The following is a 17064-nucleotide window of genomic DNA, read 5'->3' on the forward strand; positions in this document are numbered from 1 at the left end:
CTTCCGTCTCTCTGATTAATCCACTTTGCTTCCTAAGCCTCCCATTCTTCCTTGGGGCACAAGGCAATGTCTGGGGTAAAGGTTGAGGGGTGGGAGAAGGTGGAAGGGTGGGTGGGAGCCCCTCCTAGTGGCTCAGGTTTCTAGGAGGGCTGCTGTGTTTCTGTATTCCCTTTTCCCTTGTATATTTCTGTCTATAACTGCATATACTATAAATATCTGCTTGTCTATTGTGCTAAGCTGCAAATATAAGCTTCATTCAATTTCCAGAGCCACTGAGTCTAGTCTGGGTGATTTCCAAAGTGGGAGGGGGTCAGGGAACACCCAAACCATCCCACTGTGGCTGCATTTAAAGAAGCAGAGAGCTGTGGAGTGTGGTGGCCAGCAGCAGGCCTGGCTGCTCAGTACAGAAGTGAAGCTTGCAGGGATGTGCTTAATTGGTTAGGAAAAGGTCAGAAGTGTGATAGAACACAACAAACTCAGTGTTGCCTTTGTATGTAAGGTCACACAGGTCTTCTGAAAGGTCTCTCCTTTGTAAGTATTGGGTGAACTGATGATCAGAATTTAAACCCACATACACACACTGCCTGACTTTGCATGTTGTGAGGTCTCATTTGCCATGTTATGAGGTCAGGCATGTTTAATTAGCTCTGGGTGGCAAGGGGAGCTCATCCTCCAGAGCCCTTACACCCCTTCACCTTGTGCAGGTAAAATATTTATGCTATGCAATCGTGTCTGTTCAGCACAGGGGCAGGGTTGTTACAGTTAGCTCTGGCAATAGGTGGAGTTATTACAGTCTGTTCCTGGAACTCATTTCCATCCTGTCCCACCTCTTCTCTCATGCTCACTGCCACCTGGTGGTCACCTTTTGGGGTCTTTGGGAGGAAGGCTCATGTCTTCCTCACTCTGGCCTCTACCTTTCGTCCACCTGACATCAGCAGTGGGTCACATTCTTGGCTGGAGTCTCCAATGCTGTCATCTTTGAATACAGTACTCTTCTCCATGAGAGTGTTTCAAGACCCTCTCAAGCTTAGCCCATCTCCTTTGCCTTTATCTGATGATGCTTGTACAGGGTTAACCCTCCTGGGGGAGTGATCTTGAACCTGACCCCAGGTGGTCTTGACCCCTTCCCAGGGGTGGGTCTAAACACTACCAGGTGATGGTGGTTAGCCCACTCCCCCTCCTAAGATCCATAAAAGCAGGGGGACCTCCTGTTTGCTCTCCCTCCTCCTGCCTCTCCTGCTTGCCACCAACCAACCACCATCCTATTCCCTGCTGCTCTTTGTTTCACCATGTGGCCATCACCCACGAGGTGGCCAAAACCCATGGACATCAAATCTGGTTGTATATTTACATGGTTTGTACCTTGTTTTCCCTTCTATATACCTTTGTAACTTCCTTACCTCACACACCTTTTATTTATTGTTAAACTTTTCTTCTTTTGACTTCCAAGTCACAGTGAGATCATTTATTTGGGTCTGCTTTACCTTTCCTCTCTCTCCATCTAATTCCTTTTCTTTTGAGAAGGAAGGGGGAAGAGGGAAGGGCATCCTAGAAATTGTTATTGGTTCTTCCAACTATATTTGAGTCTCTGGGAAGCTTAAATTAGAACTGAGACAATGCTTTATATCAGTGCTCACATAGTTAATGATTTAACTAGGTTTCTACACTCTATGTTCTCTATCCCTTTTCCCATATCAACACAAAAAAGTCTTGAGGGGACAAAAAATAAACAAACCCACACCAAAATCCACCAGAAGAACCCCAACCCCTCCCAAATTCCTGATGTGCAAGCACCTACCTGCCCAATTCATTTCATAGTCTGATTTTACCTAATCTAGAACAAAGTGAGTTAGCATAAACTTGATTGCAGAGCTGCTATTAAGAGCAGATATTGCATTTAGGCTTTCAGAAACTGGGCAAGCCTTAAAAAAAACCCTTTACAGGCTCAATATAGTGATGGTAAAACCAGCCCAGGGATTATATTGTCACTTCTACCTAATGTAGAATTATTAAAGCATATAAGGAGAGGAGCAAAACTGAAGGCAAATACATCATGCAATAGACTTTGTGTCAGGCTGCTGTGGGGGGAGATGATGCTCCTGGAGGCTAAGGCAAAAGTATTCCTTCACAAGAGAACAAATTGGACAAAGTGGCAGAAAACTGTGCAAACGTTAACCAGTGGCTTCCAGTTAGGCAGGAGGAATGGTCCTGCCGAGGAGGGGAGGGAGCTGGCAGCCAGAGCAGAGCGTGAGCCATGGGAAGGAAGGGCTGTGTAAGAGAAATTTGGTGCTGTGCAAAAGTCTGTAAGCATCCCAGAGGGATCCATTAGACAGTAAACACTCTGTAGTCGTGTACTGGGATGGTTGAGAAGCAGAGGATGAATAACATCAGGGGTATTAAGTTGCTTGATATTATACCCTTTAGTACTGTAGCAATCATTACACTAAAGCGCCACGTGTGAAAGAGGCTCCAGTGTGCTGTGTGTGTTTGCTCTGAGCCCTGAAGAGGTGCAGCATTGTCTGAACAGAACAAAGAAATGAAAATGCCAAGGAAAACTTGAAGGGCTTTTGCTTCTGAGGAAGATCACTGACAAGGACTGAAAGAATTCTTCACCTGCCCGAGCACAGATCCTCTCCAGTTGTGGCTTCTAGAAGCTACAGGGTGGAAAGTTTGTAAGCTAAACCTGAGCTTCTACACCAGGAGTGGCTCTGAGCTGTAACTGTGTAGTGGCAGTAGAAAGTGGATGGGTTTGGGAGAGCTGGCCTGCACGTGGGCTAGCCAAGCCACTGCAATCATGGCTTTTTGCTGTGCTGCAGGCATCCCATGAAGGACACTGAGGCAATTACTTTCTTTCCATCCACTGCCCCTAGGAACGTAGGTATAAAAGAATACCAAGACTCAAGAGGGAGACAGTAATTTGGTGGCATTACAAGGGCTCTTGCTTTGTTCACTTCTTTCCTCCTTTCCCCTTGCTATTTTGTTTTTATAGCTGCTTTTATTTCAAGCTAGTGCTGTAGCTGCTTGCAGAGGACACTGCTGAGGCGAGGTGACCTGTGCGAGTTAAGTGTGGCAATCAGCACGTAGTAAGCTGTGTAAAGGGATGAAAAACTTTGTCTGTGGGCACCAAGCTTATGAAATACCTTTATGAGACTAGAATAACACTGGATCTCAAGAGCTTTATCAAGTAGTGAGGAAATGATTATCCTTACTCCACGCATCAGGGAGCTAGCAGCAGAGACAACAGCAGCCTGATCATAGAATCATAGAATCAACCAGGTTGGAAGAGACCTCCCAGCTCATCCAGTCCAACCTAGCACCCAGCCCCATCCAATCAACCAGACCATGGCACTAAGTGCCTCATCCAGTCTTTTCTTGAAGACCCCCAGGGACGGTGACTCCACCACCTCCCTGGGCAGCCCATTCCAATGCCAATCACTCTCTCTGTGAAGAACTTCTTCCTAACATCCAGCCTAGACCTACCCTGGCACAACTTGAGACTGTGTGCCCTTGTTCTATTGCTGGTTGCCTGGGAGAAGAGACCAACCCCACCTGGCTACAATGTCCCTTCAGGTAGTTGTAGACAGCAATGAGCTCTGCCCTGAGCCTCCTCTTCTCCAGGCTAAACAACCCCAGCTCCCTCAGCCTCTCCTCATAGTATTTGTGCTCCAGGCCCCTCACCAGCTTTGTTGCCCTTCTCTGGACATGTTCCAGCACCTCAACATCTCTCTTGAATTGAGGGGCCCAGAACTGGACACAGTACTCAAGGTGTGGCCTGACCAGTGCTGAGTACAGGGGAAGAAGAACCTCCCTTGTCCTGCTGGCCACACTGTTCCTGATGCAGGCCAGGATGCCATTGGCTCTCTTGGCCACCTGGGCACACTGCTGGCTCATCTTCAGCTTACTATCTATCAGTACCCCCAGGTCCCTTTCCTCCTGGCTGCTCTCCAGCCACTCAGTCCCCAGCATGCAGTGCTGCTTGGGGTTGTTGTGGCCAAAGTGCAGAACCCTGCACTTGGCCTTGTTAAATCTCATCCCATTGGCCTCTGCCCACCCATCCAGCCTGGCCAGGTCCCTCTGCAGGGCTCTGCTACCTTCCAACAGATCAACACCTGCTCCTAGCTTGGTGTCATCTGTGATGCTGTAAGGGAGGTTGTGTGGGACCAGTCCAACCCAGTACTATAACCAGGAAACTAAAGATGGGGGGGAAGGGGAGTGGGACAGCTCCTTTGAAGACCCCAAAGGAACTCTGTCATGGTTTTATACTATAAAATGGTATGATATTTTGTTTCTGCCTTAGAAGGGAATGGAGCCAAGCAGATCCTGCTGAGATTTGAACTTGTGGCTCCACCCAGGCTAGTCATCTAAAAATGAGACCATCTGACAAAGCAGCTAGCATGAGAGCAGCCAGTCACCACCAGCATCCCAGGGAGGGCTGTGCTGTTGTGATGGAAGACTCTCACTTGCTTCTGTCAGCTGGCCAGAAATGGATTCTTCTGGAGGAACAAGAGATGGAGCCCTGGCTTCCCTCAGCTGCAGAGCTGGTTGTCTGGGGTTGGCAGCCAGCAACTTGCTGTGCAACTATTCTGCTCCCCAGCTGGGCTTCCTCAGACAAATTAAACAGCAGTGATGAGGGCAGAAGTGGCAGCAGCACCAGAAGATGTGCCTCAGATTCACATTTGCTTAGCAAACCAGAAGATCTTGTAGAGTCTTACGGGGATGGAAGTGGCAGTGCTTAGCTCTGCTAGGACATGAGATTTTTCACCCCCTTTCTTTCCTGTTATGTGACTCAAGTGGGAACTGGGCTACGTTCCAGACCTGTAGCTTGTGGCATTGGGCTGAAGAGATAAGGATTCATAGAAATGCAGAGCACCACAAGAAGATTTCACACAGCAAAGTTCTTGCAGCAGAGCTGCAACTGGAATGGTTTCAAACTGTTTCATCCTTTCAGATAGAGGCAGGCAGCTTTCAAGAGCCTTTTGTATCTTCTCCTGCCATGGATGCAGTTATCACAAATGTTTGTTGAAAAACTTCCCTGGCTTGGGTTTTCTGTGGGAAATCCTTAGAGCATAACCAAATGTGCACCTCCTGGAGAGCTGAGCAATGTGCTGATGTCTTCTGTCTCTGTGTCTCAAAAACTAGCTCTACACAGTGCAGCAATACCTGGTGTTTAGAGACCCCTGCAGCCCAGGCAAGCTGTGGTGGCTGTGTGTGCACAAAAACATGCTGTGGTTTGCACTGGCAACCAAGGTATTGATCATCTGCAAAGCGGCAGCTGCAGAATTTTGCCCCTATAAGCTTCTGCAGACATCTTATTCTGCTACAGAACTGCTGTACTTAACACTGCTCAGGCCACACCTTGAGTGCTGTGTCTAGTTCTGGGCCCCTCAGTTCAAGAGAGATGTTGAGATGTTGGAAGGTGTTTGGAGAAGGGCAGCAAGGCTGGGGAGGGGCCTGGAGCACAGCCCTGTGAGGAGAGGCTGAGGGAGCTGGGGGGGTGCAGCCTGCAGCAGAGGAGGCTCAGGGCAGAGCTCATTGCTGTCTGCAGCTGCCTGCAGGGAGGCTGTAGCCAGGTGGGGTTGGGCTCTGCTGCCAGGCAACCAGCACCAGAACAAGGGGACACAGCCTCAAGTTGTGCCAGGGTAGGTCTGGGCTGGATGTTAGGAGGAAGTTGTTGTCAGAGAGAGTGATTGGCATTGGAATGGGCTGCCCAGGGAGGTGGTGGAGACGCCATCCTTAGAGGTGTTCAAGAAAAGGCTGGCTGGGGCACTTAGTGCCATGGTCTGGTTGATTGGCTAGGACTAGGTGATAGTTTGGACTGGATGAGCTTGGAGCTCTCCTCCAGCCTGCTTGATTCTATGATCTGGTTCAATCTTTCTTAGGAGAAGGCCTTTCTTTCCCAATAGTTCTGTCCAAACGTGGGGGCAGGGGGAGGAGGGATGAGTTTGGCAGGATCTTGGCCCCATTGTGCCACATTATAACTCTCATTCCTTCCTCTCCTTGCTGGAAAATGGGGTTCTTGTTGAAGGTCAGCATTTGGGAATGTCCCACTGAAGTGTCCTCAACTTTATATTGTGTTACTGTTGTTTTCCTTTCTCTTGATCTTGTAGCATTGGGCAGGGATAGAAGAGCACTGTGACAGGAGTTCAGGATTCACTGTGTCCAGTGGATTACTGTGTCCAGTTTTGCACTCCCCAGTTCAAGAGAGACAGGGACCTGCTGGAAAGAGTCCAGCAGAGAGCCACAAGGATGATCAATGAACTGGAGCATCTCCACTATGGAGAGAGACTGAGAGCCCTGGGGCTGTTCAGTCAGGAGAAGAGAAGGCTGAGGGGTGATCTCATCAACGCCTATGAATATCTGAGGGGTGGGTGTCATGAGGCTGGGGCCAATCTCTCTTTGGTGGTCTGCAGCAATAAAACAAGGAGAAACAGCTACACACTGGAACACAGCAGGTTTCACCTCAACATGGGGAAAAAATTCTTTACAGTGAGGATGACAGCCCTGGAGCAGGCTGCCCAGAGAGGTTGTGGAGTCTCCTTCCCTGAAGACTTTCCAAACCTGCCTGGATGCATTCCTGTGAGGACTACCCTAGGGGATCCTGCTTTGGCAGGGAGGTTGGACTCGATCTCTGGAGCTCCCTTCCAAGCTCTAATATTCTGTGATCTGGCTCCTGCACAGGCTCCATCCCAAGTAATGTTCCTTTGCTAGCAGAAGACAAGGGAAAAGGTAACGCAGAAACATGTTGGCTCAGGCTGATCTGATGTATGTCACCAGTCTGACAGAGCTCTTTATGACAGTTCAATAGCTGGAATAGATTCAGTGAGGGTTCCATGCCCTGTAGCTCAGAGCACATTACACAGCCAGCTACTGCTGGATCCCAGCCTTGTAGCTGTTGTCAGCTGTGTAAAGCAAGAGACCCTGTGCAGCTCTGTGCTGTCATACCATGGTAGTGTTGCATTAGGAGGTGCAAGTGGTGCTACCTGTTAGAAATACAATGCCATTGCTTGCCTTTGTATCACAACAGGAACAAATCTAACCCCCAGAAAGTCTTCTTTATTGCACATGTTCTGCTTTGTATAATGTATGCACACATTCTAACATATACTTCTCCCCAGCACTGCAGGACTCTGCAAGACTTGGCCTTATTTAAGTCTCCAGCAGTAGGAAAATACAGGTTCATTAGACAAGGCCACTTTTGGTGGGAAAGGATAAAGGGAGGGAGGAGGAATGGGAGGTGAAACAACGTTGACATTTATGAGCGAATAGATGGCAATAAATAAATGCTGTAAAGAGACACAGTGATACTTTTCTCCTCTTACTGACATTCAGTGATGCTTTGAAGACAGCAGGAAGCTTTGCTTTGAATCCTGAGCATATCCAAATTAGATAATTTAAATGATTTTTTTTTTTATGCCTCCAAATATACCTTATCCTCAAGCAGTTTTTATTAAGGATGCTAATTGCCCAGACCCTGACTAACACAGACTGTAGAGTGCTGCTGGATTACTCTCTCATGCATCTTCTGAAGTCAGCAAGGCAAAAATTAAAGCAGGAGATGTGAGTAGTCTTCAGAGCTTTAAATGCCAAGGGATGTTGCAATCTCAAGCACAAATCCAGGCTAGGCAGTGAGTGGCTGAAGAGCAGCCCTGAGGAGAGGGACTTGGGGGTGCTGCTGGACCAGAAGCTCAACATGAGCCAGCAGTGTGCACTTGCAGCCTGCAGGGCCAACCAAATTCTGGGCTGCATCAGAAGTGTGCCCAGAAGGGCCATGAAGGTGATTCTCCCCCTCTGCTCTGCTCTGGTGAGACCCCACCTGGAGTACTGCATCCAGTTCTGGAGCCCTTGGGACAAGAAGGATGTACTGGAGAGTGTCCATAGAAGGGCCACAAGGATGCTCAGAGGGCTGGAGCAGCTCTGCTGTGAGCACAGACTGAAAGAGTTGGGGCTGTGCAGGCTGGAGCAGAGGAGGCTTTGAGGTGACCTTCTTGTGGCCTTCTAGGATCTGAAGGGGGCTCCAAAAAAGCTGGGGAGGGATATTTTAGGCTATCAGGGAGTGACAGGAGTGGGGGGGAATGAAGTAATGCTGGAGGTGGGGAGAGTGAGGCTGGAGGTGAGGAGGAAGTTGTTGAGCATGAGAGTGGTGAGAGGCTGGAATGGGTTGCCCAGGGAGGTGGTTGAGGCCCCATGGCTGGAGGTGTTTGAGGCCAGGCTGGATGAGGCTGTGTGCAGCCTGCTCTAGGGTAGGGTGTCCCTGGGCATGGCAGGGGGGTTGGAACTAGATGATGCTTGTGGTCCCTTCCAACCCTGACTGATTCTAAGTGCAATTTATCCCGAAGCCATGGCACTGGTGGATAGTTTGCACAGTTATTGTAGCTGTGGGTCCCTCTCATACGAGCCAGCAATGTTGTGAGCATATCCTGCATACCAAGGCACTGGCTATAAATCCCTTTCTTCTGTGTCTTTAACTGAACATAGGCTCGTGGAGCTGTACATCTGAACTGGGTCACAGTTTCCATGTATCACTTGATCCATCAACTGCATCAGTTACACAGATAAATTGTATGATACAAAGGGGAACATCCATCCTGCAGTTGATTGCCTCTGCCTGTTTGTCCTTCAGACACACGGGGGATGCCTCCATTCATATTCCACAGCAAACAGCTGCTTGCCTGTGTCTGTGCCTGGGATGAAAGGGACTCTGAAGTGTAAGTGACAGTCTGCTGCAAGCTCTCCCCTGTCACTTTAAGGCAGCCTTCAAGTCCTTCCTTTTAATTTTCCTGCATTGCTACAGCCAGTCTCTTAAATTATCAACACTTCCTAATGATTTTTTTCCCCCATCCAAATCAAGCTGCATTTCCCTATAACCTTTAAAAAATCCACACATTTGTTGGGTTTGTCTGGCTGAAGTAATTCAGTGCCTCTCTAATAAATTGACTATTTTCTTCTACATTACCTTTGCTGGTGAGGCAAAAGACTATAGATATTTTCAGGCAAAACCAGTCTATAGGGCAGGCTGTATCCAGTTTATGCTGGATAACAGCCTGGAAATCTTAGCTGCTTTCTGCACAGGCTAAGCTCAACTTGCTTAATGACTCTTTATGGATTGTGTGGAGTTGTAGCTCTTCAGGGTTGCTGATGCTTATTTAGGTGATGATATTTTTGTTAGGGATGCAGGATGATTCTATAGCATGCACTATATATTTTCATTGTCCTCATAATTTACATTTCAATCTACTTCAGCTCTTATAAGCTCTGCCAATTTAACTGGTGACTTATCTTGTTGCTTTTTATATGGAGAAGAAACTAATTAAAGACACAGCAGCAACCCAGTTCCTTGGCTGACAATACACAGCAGCTCTGCTGGGTGCTCATAGGATCTTGTCTGGATTCCATTGGCAATTTTGTCTCCCTGCTCCTTGGATTCACTCCAGCATTTTTTTTCCCTCTTGCTGCACCCCTCAAAGGCACAAATCTTGTACTGTTGACTATTTCTTTGTTAGCATAAGGGGTGACCTGGGAGACACAAATCTTCGTTTGCAGTGCCTGACACAGGGTTCATCAGAAGGAACAGGATCTGAGAATGAGGATTTGGAAGGTCCTTCCTTGCCCTTGTCAGAAGAATTGTGTGAATCCATCATTGCAGAGTGTGTCAGATTAGCTTCATCTCCAGCAGAAGTTCAGTAAGTCAGCAGAAGTTAGGGGGCCTGTGCCTTATTGAGGAATAATTGCCTGTCTGGTTCTCATCTAACCCAACAGCCTACAGAGCATCTTTCAAGTTTCAGGACAACTCAAGTTTTCAAGTCCCCCCTATTTGCCTGCCTTGGGTGAAGCTGTGGGTGCAATGAGGTTGGAAGTCAGTGCTTTCACCCCAAGAGCAGCTTTGCTCTGTGTGCAGGGAGTGAACTGCAAACTCTCAGCAGACCTGGGATCGGTCATGTACTGACCAAGGTGGAGGTTTGTTTATAGTCTAAACCAATTAGTCCTCATTTGAGCACTTTGAATGGCTAAGGGCAAGCAGAAGCTTTGGCACCCCTGGAGAGGTGTGGGAAGTAAGGTGTGGACCTATCAAGACTGCTAATATTTCATGGGGAACTAAGTAGTTCAGCAGTACCTTCCCCACCCTTCCTGGCAATCCACTTAAGTGTGTCATGCTCAAGTCTGGCTGCCACAGGGAGAACTCTTATCAAAATAAATGAGAGACCAAATTTAGTTTGACTGCTTATTTATTTGTTTATTTAGTATTTTATTACTGCTAATTTACTTTGGTTTGTAGATGCTGGATGCTCCTGCAGTAGCAATGCCTGTAGAGAGGCATCAGAAGTACTGTTTGGAGCTAAGAGAGCTCTACAGACCACCACCTGGAGGTGTCTGTATGTGATGTCTCATAGTTTCTGTTCACCACTGGTGGATTCCAGCTCCAGTGAAAGCTTGTACCTTGTAGGCATGAGCTTGGGTGTGTTTACCCTGGTTTGTGTGCCTTTAGGGATTGGAAAAGTCTTTCTGGTCAGTAGTGGCATGCTGTGACCTATTTCTTCAGCAGTGCAGACTGTAGGATCTTGCCACTGATTAGTTGATGATTTGTTTGGATCTTTCCACTGATAGGTTGTGATTTGTTTGCATCTGGACACCGATGGTTCATGATTTGCCTGGAACTCCATGCAGTATTACAGTTGAAGGCTGAGAGAAAGGAAGGATCAAGACCAAATTCTGGTAAGATCACCTTGTAGTCTACTGAAATGTATTCCCAAGGTTGTGATCCCCTTCCTCAGCTCTGTTTGGGAAAGGGAGTTTGGAGAAAGCAGGTACCTGAATGGATCTCTCTGGATGTGCTAATCAGTGCCTGCAATTTACCTTGAGCCTTTCAGATAGAAGATGCTATCCAATAGCCAAGATGCTCTCTTGGACGGTCAGCAGACCAAAACCTGTTCAGAAGACACATGTTAATAAGCCAAACATCTGCTCTATGTGCTTAGTGGAAGCCTTTGAGACAGATGCTCAGCTTACAGAATGGTTTGGGCTTCGGTGGAGACAGGCAAGGGGAAAGCAGAGCTCTGCAGGCAGCCAGGGAGCGTAGGTGAACTTTGAAGCTGAGGAGCGAGCTTTTATGTTCTGATTGCTCCTTATTATTTGTCATTTCTGCTGAGTCTTCCCACTGGGTTGGTATTAGCTGTGTAAAATATGTCTTCCTGAAGGTGTAGAAATGTGTCACAGGCTCCTTTCTGTTTTGCTTCCTAAAAAGCACTGCGTGCTGGGCAAAGGAAGACAAAGTGGCGTCTGTTTACAAACTCCAGGCAGAGAGTAGAACACTTGGATCTCTGAGTTATTCTTCAGCTTCTTAATGGAGAAGCTTATCTTGAAACTGGCCTTGTTCATCAGGGTGACACCACGCTGTCAGTGTTGTGGCAGTGTCAGCAGAGCTAAGATTGAAGGAGAAATGGGCACCTCTATGAAGGCAGCAATCATAGAATCAACCAGGGTGGAAAAGGCCTCTAAGATCATCGAGTCCAATCTATCACCCAACACCATCTAATCAACTAAACCGTGGCACTAAGTGCCTCATCCATCCTCCTTTTAAGCACCTTCAGGGATGGTGACTCCACACCTCCCCAGGCAGCTCATTCCAATGCCAATCACCTGCTGTGAAGAGCATCTTCCTAACATCCAGCCTGAACCTGCCCTGGCACAGCCTGAGGCTGTGTCCTCCTCTTCTGTCCCTGGATGCCTGGGAAAAGACACCAACCCTACCTGGCTACAACCTCTTTCAGGTAGTTGTAGAGAGCAATGAGGTCTGCCCTGAGCCTCCTCTTCTCCAGGCTGAACACCCCCAGCTCCCTCAGCTGCTCCTTGCAGGGCCATATTTAAGAGTTAAGCCCTACTGAGCAGGTCTTTAGCTACAAACTCCATCACCCCCAGAGAGAGAATTCCACACTGCTTCACAAGGCATCCTTTTTCACTAAGGGTATGGGTGTGTGTGGTTAACATTGCTGGTTTTGTGGCTACCTCTTGCTTTTTGCTTCCTGTGGTGGCTGGGCAGGATGAAAAAAAAAATCTATCTAGTCTTTAAACTTGTCTGACCTGGCCTTGCAGAAATTGCTTCTTAGGTTGTTTTCTAGCTCATTAAGAAGCTCTTTAGTAGCTGGTCTCTCACCCCCAAGGACATGCCTGTAATCAAATCCTTTTCAATCTTTTTTGATGACAGGAACCAACTGAGCTCTCTTTCTTGCTACCCACTGTGAAATGTTTTCTCCTCTGGCCTTAAAACAAATATTTTGATGCTTCCCATGACATCCTGGCCCTTGTTGTTGTTTACTCCAGCATCACCTCTGAAGTTTGTTTTACCCACTCCAGTAAGAGTCTGTCTGCCATATGCAGTGGTGGCAATCACTGCTGCTCCCTCACTTCCATCCTGCAAAGCTTTAGTGCTTTAAAATTGCTGAGGCAGTTAGCATGCATGTCAGAGTGAAACACTAAGTGTAAAATTCAGTCTCTGGCTTCTCCTCTGACCAGAATTTCTCACTCCACAAGTCCTCACCCTTTCAAAGAAGAGCACTTAGCATCAAGTTGTACTAAAATACTGTCTGTGAGATTAGATATGTGCATAGAATCATAGAATTCATAGAATCATAGAATCAACCAGGTTGGAAGAGACCTCCAAGATCATCCAGTCCAACCTAGCACCCAGCCCTATCCAGTCAACCAGACCATGGCACTAAGTGCCTCATCCAGGCTTTTCTTGAAGACCCCCAGGGACGGTGCCTCCACCACCTCCCTGGGCAGCCCATTCCAATGCCAATCACTCTCTCTGTGAAGAACTTCTTCCTAATATCCAGCCTATACCTACCCTGGCACAACTTGAGACTGTGTCCCCTTGTTCTATTGCTGGTTGCCTGGGAGAAGAGGCCACCCTTGCTGGACATGTGGCATGTTGAAGTCAGGCTGCTGGGTGGGACTGGTCTTTCTTGACCATTACTTACTGGTTCTCCAAACAATTTAATCAGTGTATGTACATTCACTCTGCATTACTGATAAACATGAATGTCCCTTACTGGAGGAACCATGACAAAACTGGCTACAGCTCCTGGCTCGCAACCACTGCTGCAGAGCAGTCAGCTTCCTGCTGCTTACTCCTTCCCCTCTGCTCTGCCACTATGGCCACATCTGGAACACTGGGGCAAATTCTTGGCTTCTCAGTTCAAGAGAGAGAGGAAACTATTGGAAAGAGTCCAGTAGAGGCTGCAAAGATGATGAGAGGATCCTGGAGCATCTCTGTGAGAAGACAAGGCTGAGAGCTCTGGGACTGCTTAGCTTGGACAAGAGCAGCCTGAGAGGAGAACTGATCAATGCTCAACAAGAACTAAAGAGTGGGGGATAAGTGGGTAGGGCTAGATTGTTTTCAGTGGTGTCCAGTCATAGGACAGGGGGCAATGGGCACAAACTAGAACCCAGGAGGTGCCATCTGAACATGAGGAAAAACTTCTTTGGCATGAGGATGGTGGAGCCCTGGAGCAGGCTGCCCAGAAAGGTTGTGAAGCCTCCCTCTCTGGAGAGATTCCAACCATCATGGGCAATCTTTTGTGTGTGACCTTTCTTTGGGGGTGGTGGTGTTGGTGTTGGATTGGATGATCCTAACCCTTTCAATTCCCACCATTCTCTGCTTTTCTTGTAGCTTACAGCATTAACTAGGGGACTGATATCAGAGAATGATGTGCATCACTAAAATGCCTTAAAAACCATAGAACAGAGCAGTTCAATGTCATAGAATCATAGAATCAACCAGGTTGGAAGAGATTTCCAAGCTCATCCAGTCCAACTTAGCACCCAGCCCTATCCAGTCAACTAGACCATGGCACCAAGTGCCCCAGCCTGGTTTTGCTTGAACACCTCCAGGGATGGTGACTCCACCACCTCCCTGGGCAGCCCATTCCAATGGCAAATCACTCTCTCTGACAACAACTTCTTCCTGACATCCAGCCTAGACCTGCCCTGGCACAACTTGAGACTGTGTCCTCTTGTTCTGTTGCTGGTTGCCTGGCAGAGGACACCAACTCCACATGGCTACAACCTCCCTTCAGGTAGTTGCAGACAGCAATGAACTCTGCCCTGAGCCTCCTCTGCTGCAGGCTGCACACCCCCAGCTCCCTCAGCCTCTCCTCACAGGGTTTCTGTTCCAGGCCTTTCACCAGCTTTGTCACCCTTCTCTGGACACCTTCCAGCACCTCAGAGGTGTCAGGAGACCAACTTCTCCAGGTGGTGTGGAGTTCTTTCAAGTTTCCAAATAGGAATAAATTGACAGTTATTAATATCATGGAGCTGATTGTTCAGCAGTTCTTAGCAAAGCCTTAGGCTCCAGCACTGATAGGAATCAGCTGCCCAGGTAAAAGCAAAACACAGAGGTTTGGGATTCTTATTGTTGTGGGCTTCTTTTTTTGTAGAAGGCAAAACAAATGTTCACAATTTATATCCAGAACCCTTTTTTTGTGTGAAGAACTTCCTCCTAACATCCATCCTAGACCTCCCTGGCACAACTTGAGACTGACAATAGATCACATCTGGCAAGGGCAGTTTTACAAATAGGAATGAACCCAATGTACCATGAATTCCTGTCCCATACCTCTCTCTCAGTTAATCAGCTGGGCCCATAGGTCCTTTTTGTCCAGGACTCAGCCCAGAGCTAAGCAGTGTCTGCGAAGCTGAGCTGTTTGGCTTGCCTTTCTGGGGCACTGGTGTGATGCTCTCAGAGCTTTATTAACATTAGTCCCAGCATGTTAAATACATCCCAGGGTGTTTGCAGCCACTTCCTGTTGTTATCCTTTCTGAGCTGCTCTTGATTGCAGCTGCAGTTTGAAGTACTTGATCTTTCTCAAGTGATGCAAGTATATCCTCTTACTTCTTTCAAAATCTAACCCAGAAATATTTGTTGAGCTTTTCTGTTGTTATTAATCATTTCATCCTTCTTTGGACCCTAATAGGCCTGTGCCAATGATGAAAATCTCATTCTGCTTTAAAACAACAATTCATTGTCACACTTGGTATTTCTGCAGTGGATTTTCCCTAGTGTCTTCTGCTTGAGCGTGTCCAGAGAAGGGCAACGAGGCTGGGGGGAGGCGTTGAGCACAGCCCTACGAGGAGAGGCTGAGGCAGCTGGGATTGGTTAGCCTGGAGAAGAGGAGGCTCAGGGGTGACCTTATTGCTGTCTACAACTACCTGAGGGGTGGTTGTGGCCAGGAGGAGGTTGCTCTCTTCTCTCAGGTGGCCAGCACCAGAACAAGAGGACACAGCCTTAGGCTGTGCCAGGGGAGATTTAGGCTGGAGGTGAGGAGAAAGTTCTTCCCTGAGAGAGTCATTGGACACTGGAATGGGCTGCCTGGGGAGGTGGTGGAGTCGCCGTCCCTGGAGCTGTTCAAGGCAGGACTGGACGTGGCACTTGGTGCCATGGTCTGGCCTTGAGCTCTGTGGTTAAGGGCTGGACTTGATGATCTGTGAGGTCTCTTCCAGCCCTGATGATACTGTGATACTGTGTGTGTGATATTTTAGTCTCATGTCTATTGACTGGCTTCCATGACTTTGTGTTGTCACAGAATGATAGGGGTTGGAAGAGATCTCTGGAGATCGTCTAGTTCACCCCTCACATCAAAGCAGGTTCACCTAGAGCAGGGTGGCATCCAAGTGAGTTAGGAATTACTCCAGAGATGGAGACTTCACCACCTCTCTAGGCAGACTGTTCCATTATTGTCATGCAAATAATTCTGCAGAGTGCATTATCTTGCTTACATCTGCAGTGTATTTAATGTACCCATTAACATGCTTGCTGCTGCCACTCATGCTACTCCCACTCGTTGCTCCCTCTTGCACTGTCATGGCTCAGTGCTCCCTACAGATCTGACCACTCTGGTGGCAGCTATACCTGTTGCCTGTTGAATAAGGTACTCTGGCACTTGACTCTGGTTTGAGTATCAATTCTGTTCCTGAGAATGTAAAGCTAGTTGCAATAAAAGATCCAACTGGATCCATACGAGGAAGAAATTCTTCACAGAGAGAGTGATTGGCACTGGAATGGGCTGCCCAGGGAGGTGGTGGAGTTGCTGTCCCTGGAGGTGTTCAAGCAAAGCCTGGATGAGGCACTTAGTGCCATGATCTGGTTGACTGGATAGGGCTGGGTGCTAGGCTGGACTGGATGAGTTTGGAGGTCTTTTTCAACCTGATTGACTCTATGATGCCATAGGGAGCATCTCAGAGAAGAAACACACCTACGTAAGTGTGGAGTCACAGAATTAGTTCTGTTGGATGATATCTTCAAGATCAAGCCCAACTTTCAACCTAAGACCATCAGGGCCATTAAACCACCTCCTGAAATGCCACGTCCTCAGATGTCTTCACCACCTCCAGGGATGGTGACTGAGTGATACTGATTATGATTCTGCTTTGCCTCCATTGATTTCAGGATGCAAATCAAGCAGAGTGAGCTCAGCTCATGATTTTGCCCAGGGAGGTGGTGGAGTCACCATCCCTGGAGCTGTTCAAGAAAAGCCTGGATGAGGCACTCAGTGCCAGGTCTAATTGACTGGACAGGGCTGGGTGCTAGGCTGGACTGGATGAGCTTGGAGGTCTCTTCCAACCTGGTTGATTCTATGATTCTATGACACTGAACTGCTCTGTTCAGGATGGGTTCTCAGTTTTTCACCTTCCCTTTTATTGCCAAGAGGAACGTTGGTTCCATTCTAATCATCCCAGGAGTGCTGATGACAACACTGCTTGGATAAGGATGAAAGAAAACAAGTGGGTGTCAGTGCCCTATTGTATGTGACAGCCAAGTGCTATTTAGCCATTACAGGCTGATGCTGGGTAGTGCTTAAATTATTTTAGAGCAACTTTTAAGAAACTTCTTTCTTAAATGCCACTTAAGGGAATTAATTTTAACTTTCATGGAATTATGGGAAGCTTAATGCTACCTTTGAGTCTCTCCAAACTCCCAGCCTAATTTCTTCTTTTTTTTCCCCCTTAAATGTCATGAATATATGCTCCACTGCTATTGACTTCTTCTGAGAAACTGACTCTGATAGCACT

The 17064-nt window shown here is 47.7% G+C and overlaps 1 protein-coding gene across 11 annotated transcripts in view; it reads left to right on the forward strand.

Moving 5' to 3' along the window:
- Positions 1-17064, forward strand: part of PTPRT (protein tyrosine phosphatase receptor type T) — a 767160-nt gene that overhangs the window by 129974 nt on the left and 620122 nt on the right. For all 11 annotated transcript variants that reach the window (XM_064167548.1, XM_064167549.1, XM_064167557.1 and 8 more), the window contains one exon: positions 10603-10710. The gene's annotated coding sequence lies outside the window, so the exon portion shown is untranslated. The remainder of the gene's footprint in view (positions 1-10602; positions 10711-17064) is intronic.

This window comes from Pogoniulus pusillus, chromosome 29 (assembly GCF_015220805.1).
Source record: "Pogoniulus pusillus isolate bPogPus1 chromosome 29, bPogPus1.pri, whole genome shotgun sequence".
In the NCBI taxonomy this organism is placed as follows: domain Eukaryota; kingdom Metazoa; phylum Chordata; class Aves; order Piciformes; family Lybiidae; genus Pogoniulus; species Pogoniulus pusillus.